Source organism: Bos grunniens, chromosome 7 (assembly GCF_055505025.1).
Source record: "Bos grunniens cultivar Pamir isolate PY7600 chromosome 7, Bosgru_T2T1.0, whole genome shotgun sequence".
Lineage (NCBI taxonomy): Eukaryota > Metazoa > Chordata > Mammalia > Artiodactyla > Bovidae > Bos > Bos grunniens.
The window spans coordinates 25,484,592-25,494,609 of NC_141171.1; positions in this window are offsets into that span (position 1 = coordinate 25,484,592).

The window sequence follows — 10,018 nt, forward strand, 5'->3', positions numbered from 1 at the left end:
TCTATTTTCTGTGGGTACAATAGACTTGTGTAAATGATGGGGTAAACCTGAGGCCTTGAGTGCCTCAGTCAGGAGGACCTGATGGATTTATTGGTTTTTTAAGCTGGGTGCTTAGGAAAAACTGAGAAAGATGAAAATATGGGATGATGTTTTAGGGATGAGAGCCCTCACAGGTGGATCCAAGGAGATACTTCACTGAAGGTCTGATGAGATCTGAATAAAATTAGCACATTTATGAAGTCATGATGGTTATCCTCCAGAGACTATGATCTCTCAAGAAATATACTTTGTTGCCCTTGAAGAAATGAACAAGTGACCAAAACTCTTCATGTTCTATGGAATTTCCTAAAGGAAACCAACACCTTGTAAAATAGATTAAATGGGCCTCCTCATCTCCTGAGTAGCCCTCCTTAATGTCCTGTCTTCTCCTGTTTCTCCTTGACCCTCACAATAAGAAAAAGGGACGTAGAGAGATCCTAGGCACCCTTAGAGTATTTCCCTGTGAACTGTCTGGTTTGGAAACTTTCCACCTGGAAAGACACATAAAAAGGAGCTAGATTCGGCTGGGAACATTTTCTGTATCTTGCCCCATGCCTTAGACCAGCGCCCAAACTGTGCTGTCTGTGCCTCCCTGCAAATTCTTAGTTCATAGACGCAGAGAGGGTGGGTTTTTTAAACTCACGCCTTCTCATAGAAGGAAAGACTAGTGGAAGTATAAGAAAGAAACACTCTCCCAGGACTCACGGGAGGCACCTGCAAAACCAGAACGAGATGGGTGAGTGTCAGTTATTCTCACTGCAAAAACAGCAAATAACACCATACTGGGTCTACTAAACCTCAACTATTGTTGCTTATACTGACGGGAGGAATGAGAAGGGGGGAAAAGCACTGCAAAGATGTAGATCATCACTCAAAAATTAGGACACCCAGGTACATAGTGCAATATGTTTTATGCAGTTAAAACACACAGAATAACACATTTTCTTATATCTAAAATGTAACAACCAATTTAAAAATAGCCTTTATTGGAGGAGAGAAACCCTAGGACCCTTACCACATTAATCATACATATCTATTGGAAAAGAATAAAAATTCTACATTTTTAATGGCATTGCTGCTAAGTCACTTCAGTCATGTCCAACTCTGTGCGACCCCATAGACGGCAGCCCACAAAGCTCCTCTGTCCCTGAGATTCTCCAGGCAAGAATACTGGAGTGGGTTGCCATTTATGTTTAAATGTTTAGATTTGACCATCTTATGTTTGTGGAAACACAATGTTTTATAGTCTCTACTAAGTTACATCATTCTGAAATAAAATAAAACATAACAGTGAGGGTCTCAGCTTCCTTTGATGTAAATGGATCAGATTAATGAAATTGAAAAGTATATACAAACGAAATTTTGACTTATCCACTGCCCCAACATTAAGAATTCATTAAAAAGTTCTCTGAAAACAAGTTACAACATCGTACATAAAAGAGTATAGATGCTTCTAGAGATGAGTTTATGAACACTAACAGGTATTATTAAGGCAGTAAGTATAAGCAATACCACCAAAACACAATTAATAACATCATCTGGTAAGTTAGTCTCAGAAATAATGCACTCTGGACATGCTTGAAAAATTAGTCCTTAGACAAAGACATATGAAATTTTTATGGTTCATGAAGAAAAGAGGAAGGACATTTGTAGATTGTCCATGTTCACCTACGTTGATTTATTGCTTCATAAAGCATTTGAAACATATACAACAGGAGAATGAATTCTTCAGTGTTTAAATCAGTTTTTAGAACACATCAAATAAATTGGCAAAGATATAGAGACATCTGTATTGATGATGAAAAGGCAATGGCAGGAAGGAACGCAGGAGTAGTGGAAAAGCTGTTGCCGTGGGATGTTCACAGACACTGTGTTTCATCAGCAAGCACTGAGTTGTTGAGAAAGTGTAACATCATTGAAAACTGTTGTAAATAAAGATAAACTGTCAATCTGCTCAGGTATAATACCTATGTAACAGAATTTTCAGAGTGTAGTGTAATGATGACATGGGCAGTAAAATTAGAATCCACACAAAGTCCTTACAAAGCTTCCTCCTTTGCAGTCCTCTCCGGTACACAGTGAGATGGCCCCTTCCTTTAAAGTACATAGTGAGTTGGCAAGGGTGCTGTTTGTCCACAGTAGGGTGGTAGGTGGCTAGATTCTTAGTGCAGCTCAGAAGGAAAGCCATGCAGGAATGAGACACGTTTTCTTGGACTTACACGGTTCCAGCAGAGCTACCCCTCTCCTGTCTGTCTATTTCTGGCTGGTGTTATGGTGGCTGAGTACCACAGGCCTCCATGCCTGCCCAACTCTCCTGTCTCCACATGATGAAACAGGAAACTTAAGAAGGAAAAATCAAAAGAAAGGAGGTGATTTGCTTCTGGAAAGGGCAAATCACCATTTACTTCCCCCTGGCTTCCTATGTCAGAAGCAGCCACTAGCTTGAATCAAGCTCTCAATCTATTTATTCATTCATGCATTTATTTCATTAAAAAAAATGGGTCCTTGTTCTGTGCCATGCACTATTTTAGGTGCAGATGGTTTTCCCTATAGCAAAGTACTTTAACAAAGAATGCCTGATCTTAGCTGTCTTTAGATATTGGTTGGTTAATTAATGCTTATTAAGAAATCTCCATATCCACCAAAGAACTATTGGAATACAAATCTTCAAAACTAAATTCAGAGACCCAGGTTCTATTCCTGCCACTTACTTGCCAGGTATTTCTAACCAGTTTCTTAGCCGTTCCCAGTCTCCATTTACTCTTCAAAGAAGGAGAAAATGAAGTCGTTCCAGTTGTGTCCAACTGTTTGTGACCCATGGACTATAGCCTACCAGGCTCCTCCGTCCATGGGGTTTTCCAGGCAAGAATCCTGGAGTGGGTTGCCATTTGAGAGCACTGGACTAAATCAGGGATGACAGTTCGTGTGCCATTTCTGTTTGAATAGCAATGGCTAACCACAGTGCTGTATTGAAAAAGATTCTATAGTAAAGTTCAAACTCTTTGGGGAAGGAGATTATGAGAGGAGAAGGGTCAGTACTCATACTATGCATTTGCCCCTCCTGGACTAGATGATTTCTAATTCCTCCATTCGAAGCAAAACCATGGCAGACATTAAAGTTGTCTTCTGTGTCTGACCATTGGTCCAGTGATTCATCTCTAAATAGGCCTATTATCGAAAGAGCCATTTTGGATGTATTGGTCTGGAGAATACAGAAATACCAGTCAAAGATTCCAGGTTAGTGCTATCTTAGTCACTATATATTTCCTTCAGGGAGGTCAATACCCCTGTTAATATCTGTGGAGTATAATTATATCAATTCTCCAAAGGTGAACATGCCCACATGATAACTATATTATTTATCATGGAATAATAGAAATGGATATCAGTTTTCTCAATCAACTGTTTCCCTCAATCACTCTTTAAAAATACAGTTTACATTTCTATATGCTGAAATATGGAAGCTGATATCTGCAAAAGAGTTGTGTGTAGGTTTTAAATAAAATTAATTCCCAAAATATATTAACATCTCATATACCTCAATATCAAAAAATAAAACAACCCAAGAAAACATGGACAGAAAATCTAAATAGATATTTCTCCAAAGAAAACATACAGGTGGCCAACAGGCACATGAAAAGATGCTCAGCATTGCTAATTATTAAAGAAATGTAAATCAAAACCACAATGAGATATCACCTCACACCAGTCAGAATGGTCATCATCAAAAGGCCTACAAATAATAAATTCTGGAGAAGCTGTGGAGAAAAGCACACACACATATATATGTGTGTGCTCAGTCACTTCAGCTGTTTCTGACACTTTGTGACCCTATGGACTGTGGCCCGCCAGGCTCCTCAGGCCATGGGATTCTCCAGGCAAGAAAACTGAAGTGGGTTTCCATGCCCTCCTCCAGGGATTTTCCTGACCCAGGGATCAAACCTGAGTCTCCTGCATCTCCTGCATTGGAGGAAGATTCTTTACCACTAAGCCACCAGGGAAGCCTATATATATATATATATATATATATACATACATAAACACACATACATACACACATATATACATACATATGGCTGAGTAATGTTCCATTGTTCCAATGTGTATATATATGAATGTATATATACATATACAGGTTTATTTATACACTGCTGCTGCTAAGTCGCCTCAGTCGTGTCCGACTCTGTGCGACCCCATAGACGACAGCCCAACAGGCTCCCCCGTCCCTGGGATTCTCCAGGCAAGAACACTCGAGTGGGTTGCCATTTCCTTCTCCAATACACACACATATATAAAACACATCTTCTTTATCCACTCATCTGTCCATGGACATTTAGGTTGTTTCCATGACTTAGCTATTGTAAACAGTGCTGCTGTGAACATTGAGGGTGCGTGTATCTTTTTGAGTTAAGAGTTTTCTATGGCTATATGCCCAGGAGTGGGATTGCTGGATCATATAGTAGCTGTTGATTTTTAGTTTTTTAAGGGACCTTCACACTGTTCCCCATCATGGCTATACCAATTTACATTCCCACCAACAGTGTGGGAGGGTTCCCTTTTCTCCACAGCCTCTTCAGAATTTATCTGTAGACTTTTTGATGATGGCCATTCTGACTGGTGTGAGTTGATATCTCATACACACACACACATATATATATATACACACACATGTATATATATACATATAAGCCTGTATATATACATATAAGCCTGTATATATATATACATATAAGCCTGTATATGTATATATACATATAAGCTGTATATATACATATAAGCCTGTATGTATATATACATATAAGCCTGTGTATGTATATGTATATATACATATAAGCCTGTATATATATATACATATAAGCCTGTATATGTATATATACATATAAGCTGTATATATACATATAAGCCTGTATGTATATATACATATAAGCCTGTGTATGTATATGTATATATACATATAAGCCTGTATATATATACATATAAGCCTTATATATACATATAAGCCTGTATATATACATATAAGCCTGTATATATGTATATATACATATAAGCCTATATATATACATATAAGCCTGTATATATACATATAAGGCTATATATACATATAAGCCTTATATATACATATAAGCCATTCATATATACACAATGGAATATTACTCAGCCATATATATATATATATGTATGATATACATACATATATAATGGAATATTACTCGGCCATAAAAATAATGGAATAATTCCATTTGCCATGATATGGTTGGACCTTGGAGAAGGCAATGGCACCCCATTCCAGTACTCTTGCCTGGAAAATCCCATGGGCGGAGGAGCCTGGTGGGCTGCAGTCCATGGGGTCGCTAACAGTCGGACATGACTGAGCGACTTCACTTTCACTTTTCACTTTCATGCATTGGAGAAGGAAATGGCAACCCACTCCAGTGTTCTTGCCTGGAGAATCCTAGGGACGGGGGAGCCTGGTGGGCTGCCGTCCATGGGGTCGCACAGAGTCGGACATGACTGAAGCGACTTAGCAGCAGCAGCAGCAGAGATCATCAAATTCAGTGAAAGAAGTCAAAGACAAATATCACATGATGTAACATATATGTAATCTTAAAAAAAGATACAAATGAATTTATTTAGACAACAGAGACTCACAGATCTAGAAAAGAAACAGGGGGAAGGGGGTGGGGGGACATTAGGAGTTTGGAGATTAACAGATACACATTACTATATATAAAATAAAGGACAAAGACCTACTGTATAGCACAGGCAACTATATTCAATATCTTGTAATAACCATTCATGGAAAATTATCTGAAAAAGAATAGATATATATATATATGTGTGTAATTGAATCACTAAAAAAAAATACAAACCACACTTTTATACATTGAAATACAGGGACTGATATCTGAAAAAGAATTGTATATAGGTTTTAAACACACTTGTTCTTTTATATTTACTGTAAAATACTAAGCCCAAAGTAACTACTTCTTAATGTTGGCCTTTTTATCTTTTCTGTTAGTAAAACATATGTACAATATGTGAAGTATTTTACCCAAGGCTGTAAAGGGGAAGGGTGTAACTAACATTTCCTTTTCAGTCTGAAAATTTACAGGAATGTACTAGCACATCTGTATGGAATTAGCAGAGCTGATTCTATACATTCATGTGACCCACCAGTTCCAGTTTATGTGCTTCTGAGATCAGCCTTTTTTCACTATAATAAAAATATGACTTGTCTACATTATGGGCAACATAATTAAACTAGGATAATGCAAACTTGTTTAAATATAAACTCCAGACCATCAAGTTGCTTCATATGTTTGCACTCACTTGTAACATATGATCTCCTGAGATATCTTCCATTGGGCTAAACACCAAAACAAGCAAATGGATATCAAGAAATAAAAGGACATCATTATGGGATTTCAAAGTTGACAAATTGAGCGTTTCTATGTAATAATGTGATTTCATCTTGGAATCTTCTTTTGTGGTTTAATTTATGGACTCTATGTGAGCCAAGATTACATTTCACAAAAGTGTAAATATATTTAAGACAGATTATGCTTGCTTCATTAATCATGATATCAGACATTCAGTCCTAAACTGAAGGTCTTTTTTATGTGACTCCATTGGGAAATCACTCATGGTGTTGATATATTTGACTTCTAAGGGCTTGTTTACTTCAATTTTTTACTTTTTTTAAAAATAGAGTTCCAACTTATTAGAGCAATGTATTCGTCTGCATAAGCCATTGAAAAGACATACAACTTAGAAAACAGTAACGGAATATATCAGACATCTTAATAAAGAATGCTTATTTTTGTTTGTTTTTTTTTTTTTTAATACCAAGCCCTTGGTCCAAAATGACAGGTGATCTCTCTTTCATCAGTTAAAAAATGATTATATAAACACACATATGAGAAGCATGCTACAAGCAAGTACAAACTAATTACAGTTCTATGGAAGAATTTTATGTCTGAGTCTTTAGCATAGTGAGAAAATATGCACTAGAAGAATTAATAAAGATAGTGTGGAGTGGATACATTTTAAAAATACAGTTTGCTAAAAAAATAAATAAAAACTATATTCTATGTAAAGTAACACATGCGGAAGTTTGGAGACAATAACATGACTGTAAAGATCCACCACCGGGATCAATATGATCATATTGACCATATCAATATAATGATAAAAATAACTATGATTGGACAGTCACATGTGGGACAAGAGACAAATCTCACTCATTTCACAGAAGTAGAAAATCCAAGATTTTCCTCGTGGCTTGGTGGTAAAGATCAGATCAGATCAGTCGCTCAGTCGTGTCTGACTCTTTGCGACCCCATGAATCGCAGCACGCCAGGCCTCCCTGTCCATCACCAACTCCCGGAGTTCACTCAGACTCATGTCCATCGAGTCAGTGATGCCATCCAGCCATCTCATCCTCTGTTGCCCCCTTCTCCTCTTGCCTCCAATCCCTCCCAGCATCAGAGTCTTTTCCAATGAGTCAACTCTTCGCATGAGGTGGCCAAACCACTGGAGTTTCAGCTTTTCCTTCCAAAGAAATCCCAGGGCTGATCTCCTTCAGAATGGACTGGTTGGATCTCCTTGCAGTCCAAGGGACTCTCAAGAGTCTTCTCCAACACCACAGTTCAAAAGCATCAGTTCTTCAGCACTCAGCCTTCTTCACAGTCCAACTCTCACATCCATACATGACCACAGGAAAAACCATAGCCTTGACTATATGAACCTTTGTTGGCAAAGTAATGTCTCTGCTTTTGAATATGCTATCTAGGTTGGTCATAACTTTTCTTCCAATGAGTAAGCGTCTTTTAATTTCATGGCTGCAGTCATCATCTGCAGTGATTTTGGAGCCCAGAAAAATAAAGTCTGACACTGTTTCTACTGTTTCCCCATCTATTTCCTATGAAGTGATAGGACTGGATGCCATGATATTCATTTTCTGAATGTTGAGCTTTAAGCCAACTTTTTCACTCTCCTCTTTCACTTTCATCAAGAGGCTTTTTAGTTCCTCTTCACTTTCTGCCATACAGGTGGTGTCATCTGCATATCTGAGGTTATTGATATTTCTCCCGGCAATCTTGATTCCAGCTTGTGTTTCTTCCAGTCCAGCGTTTCTCATGATGTACTCTGCATATAAGTTAAATAAATAGGGTGACAATATATAGCCTTGACGTACTCCTTTTCCTATTTGGAACCAGTCTGTTGTTCCATGTCCAGTTCTAACTGTTGCTTCCTGACCTGCATACAAATTTCTCAAGAGGCAGATCAGGTGGTCTGGTAAAGAATCCGTCTGCTAATGCAGGAGACATGGGTTCAATCCCTGGTCCAGGAAGATCCCACATGCCCCAGAGCAACTAAGTCCATGCACCATAGGTATTGAGCCTATGTTCTAGAGCCCAGGAATCTCAGCTACTGAGACCATGTGCTCCAGCTACTGAAGCCTACATGCCCTAGCACTGGTGCTCCACAAGAGAAGCCGAGGCACCGCACCTAGAGAGTCATCCCTGCTCTCCACAACCAGAAAAAAATTCTGCACCACAACGAAGACTCAGAACAGCCAAAAATAAATAAAATTACATATATATAAAAGAAAATCCAGGCCAAGGGTATTACCAAGCATGAGATATGGTAGTTGATATCTTGGAATATATTCTAAATCAGGATTTTATTTTAGAAGCTGTAAATAGGGGGGATACTGTGTCTGAGGTGGGAGTGAGGAAGATGACTTGTTCAGTCTGCTACTGCTAAGTCACTTCAGTTGTGTTCGACTCTGTGCGACCCCATAGACGGCAGCCCACCAGGCTCCCCCGTCCCTGGGATTCTCCAGGCAAGAACACTGCAGTGGGTTGCCATTTCCTTCTCCAATGCATGAAAGTGAAAAGTGAAAGGGAAGTCGCTCAGTCGAGTCCGACCCTCAGCGACCCCAAGGACTGCAGCCTACCAGGCTCCTCCATCCATGAGATTTTCCAGGCAAAAGTACTGGAGTGGGGTGCCATTGCCTTCTCCGTGTTCAGTCTAATGCTGTATAAAAATGTGTCAATATAAAGAGGGATTTACTGTGACATGAGAGTTGCTAAGAAGGCTAAGTAGCATCTAGTTTGGGGGCAAAGTGAGTTTGAAACAAGGTCATAAAAATGGAGTGTTAAGAAACTGGAAACTCTGCAAAGCAAAATTCAGGCTAGAGAGAGAAAAAATAGAGAAGCACTAAGATGGTGACCCTAGGAGAACCAATAATGGTCTGTTTTTATGTCAATTCCAAGATCATCTTAAAAAACCATTACATTAAAGAAGGTAAAAATGTTTCAGTATCACTTTTTTGAATGAAAAAAAACCATCTATTGTAACATTAAAGGTAGCCAAGTCTATGTTATTCTTTTGAAACACTAAGAGAATTAAACTTTAAAAATTCTTCAGTAAAACTTTTCAAATATCAACTTAATGATAAAGTCACTAAAAAAGTATTGATACAAATGTAAGAAAAATTATAGAAAAGTAATTTTACTTGATTTATATATTGAGAAAGACATTTAAAGCAGACTTTGGAGAAAGAAATATCTTAAGAATGAACATCCTTTAACACACTAGCTTAAATTTCTCTTCTTATGAGCATGGAGCCATTCTATATTTGAACAGGAAAATCTTATTTATAAAGGCTTTCCTCATCCAAGAATCTTAAATGTGCTATTTCAATTGGCTTGAAAAATCCACTCCATGAATTGCCTAATATAGTTTAAAGATGGGAAATTTGAAACTGTAAGACTCCACTTTCATAAGAAACTTTCATTATTCCAGAGAGATGAAGGGGGACAGAAGTAAAAGAAATAGGAGTGTGTAAAAGAAATTCAGACAAATCCATAAGAAATTCAAAAAAATTTTAAATTAAACATATAAGTCTATTAGCAAGTCTATCAGCTGCATCTATTTTAAGTTTTCCTGAGGAAATACTCTTAATTAAATT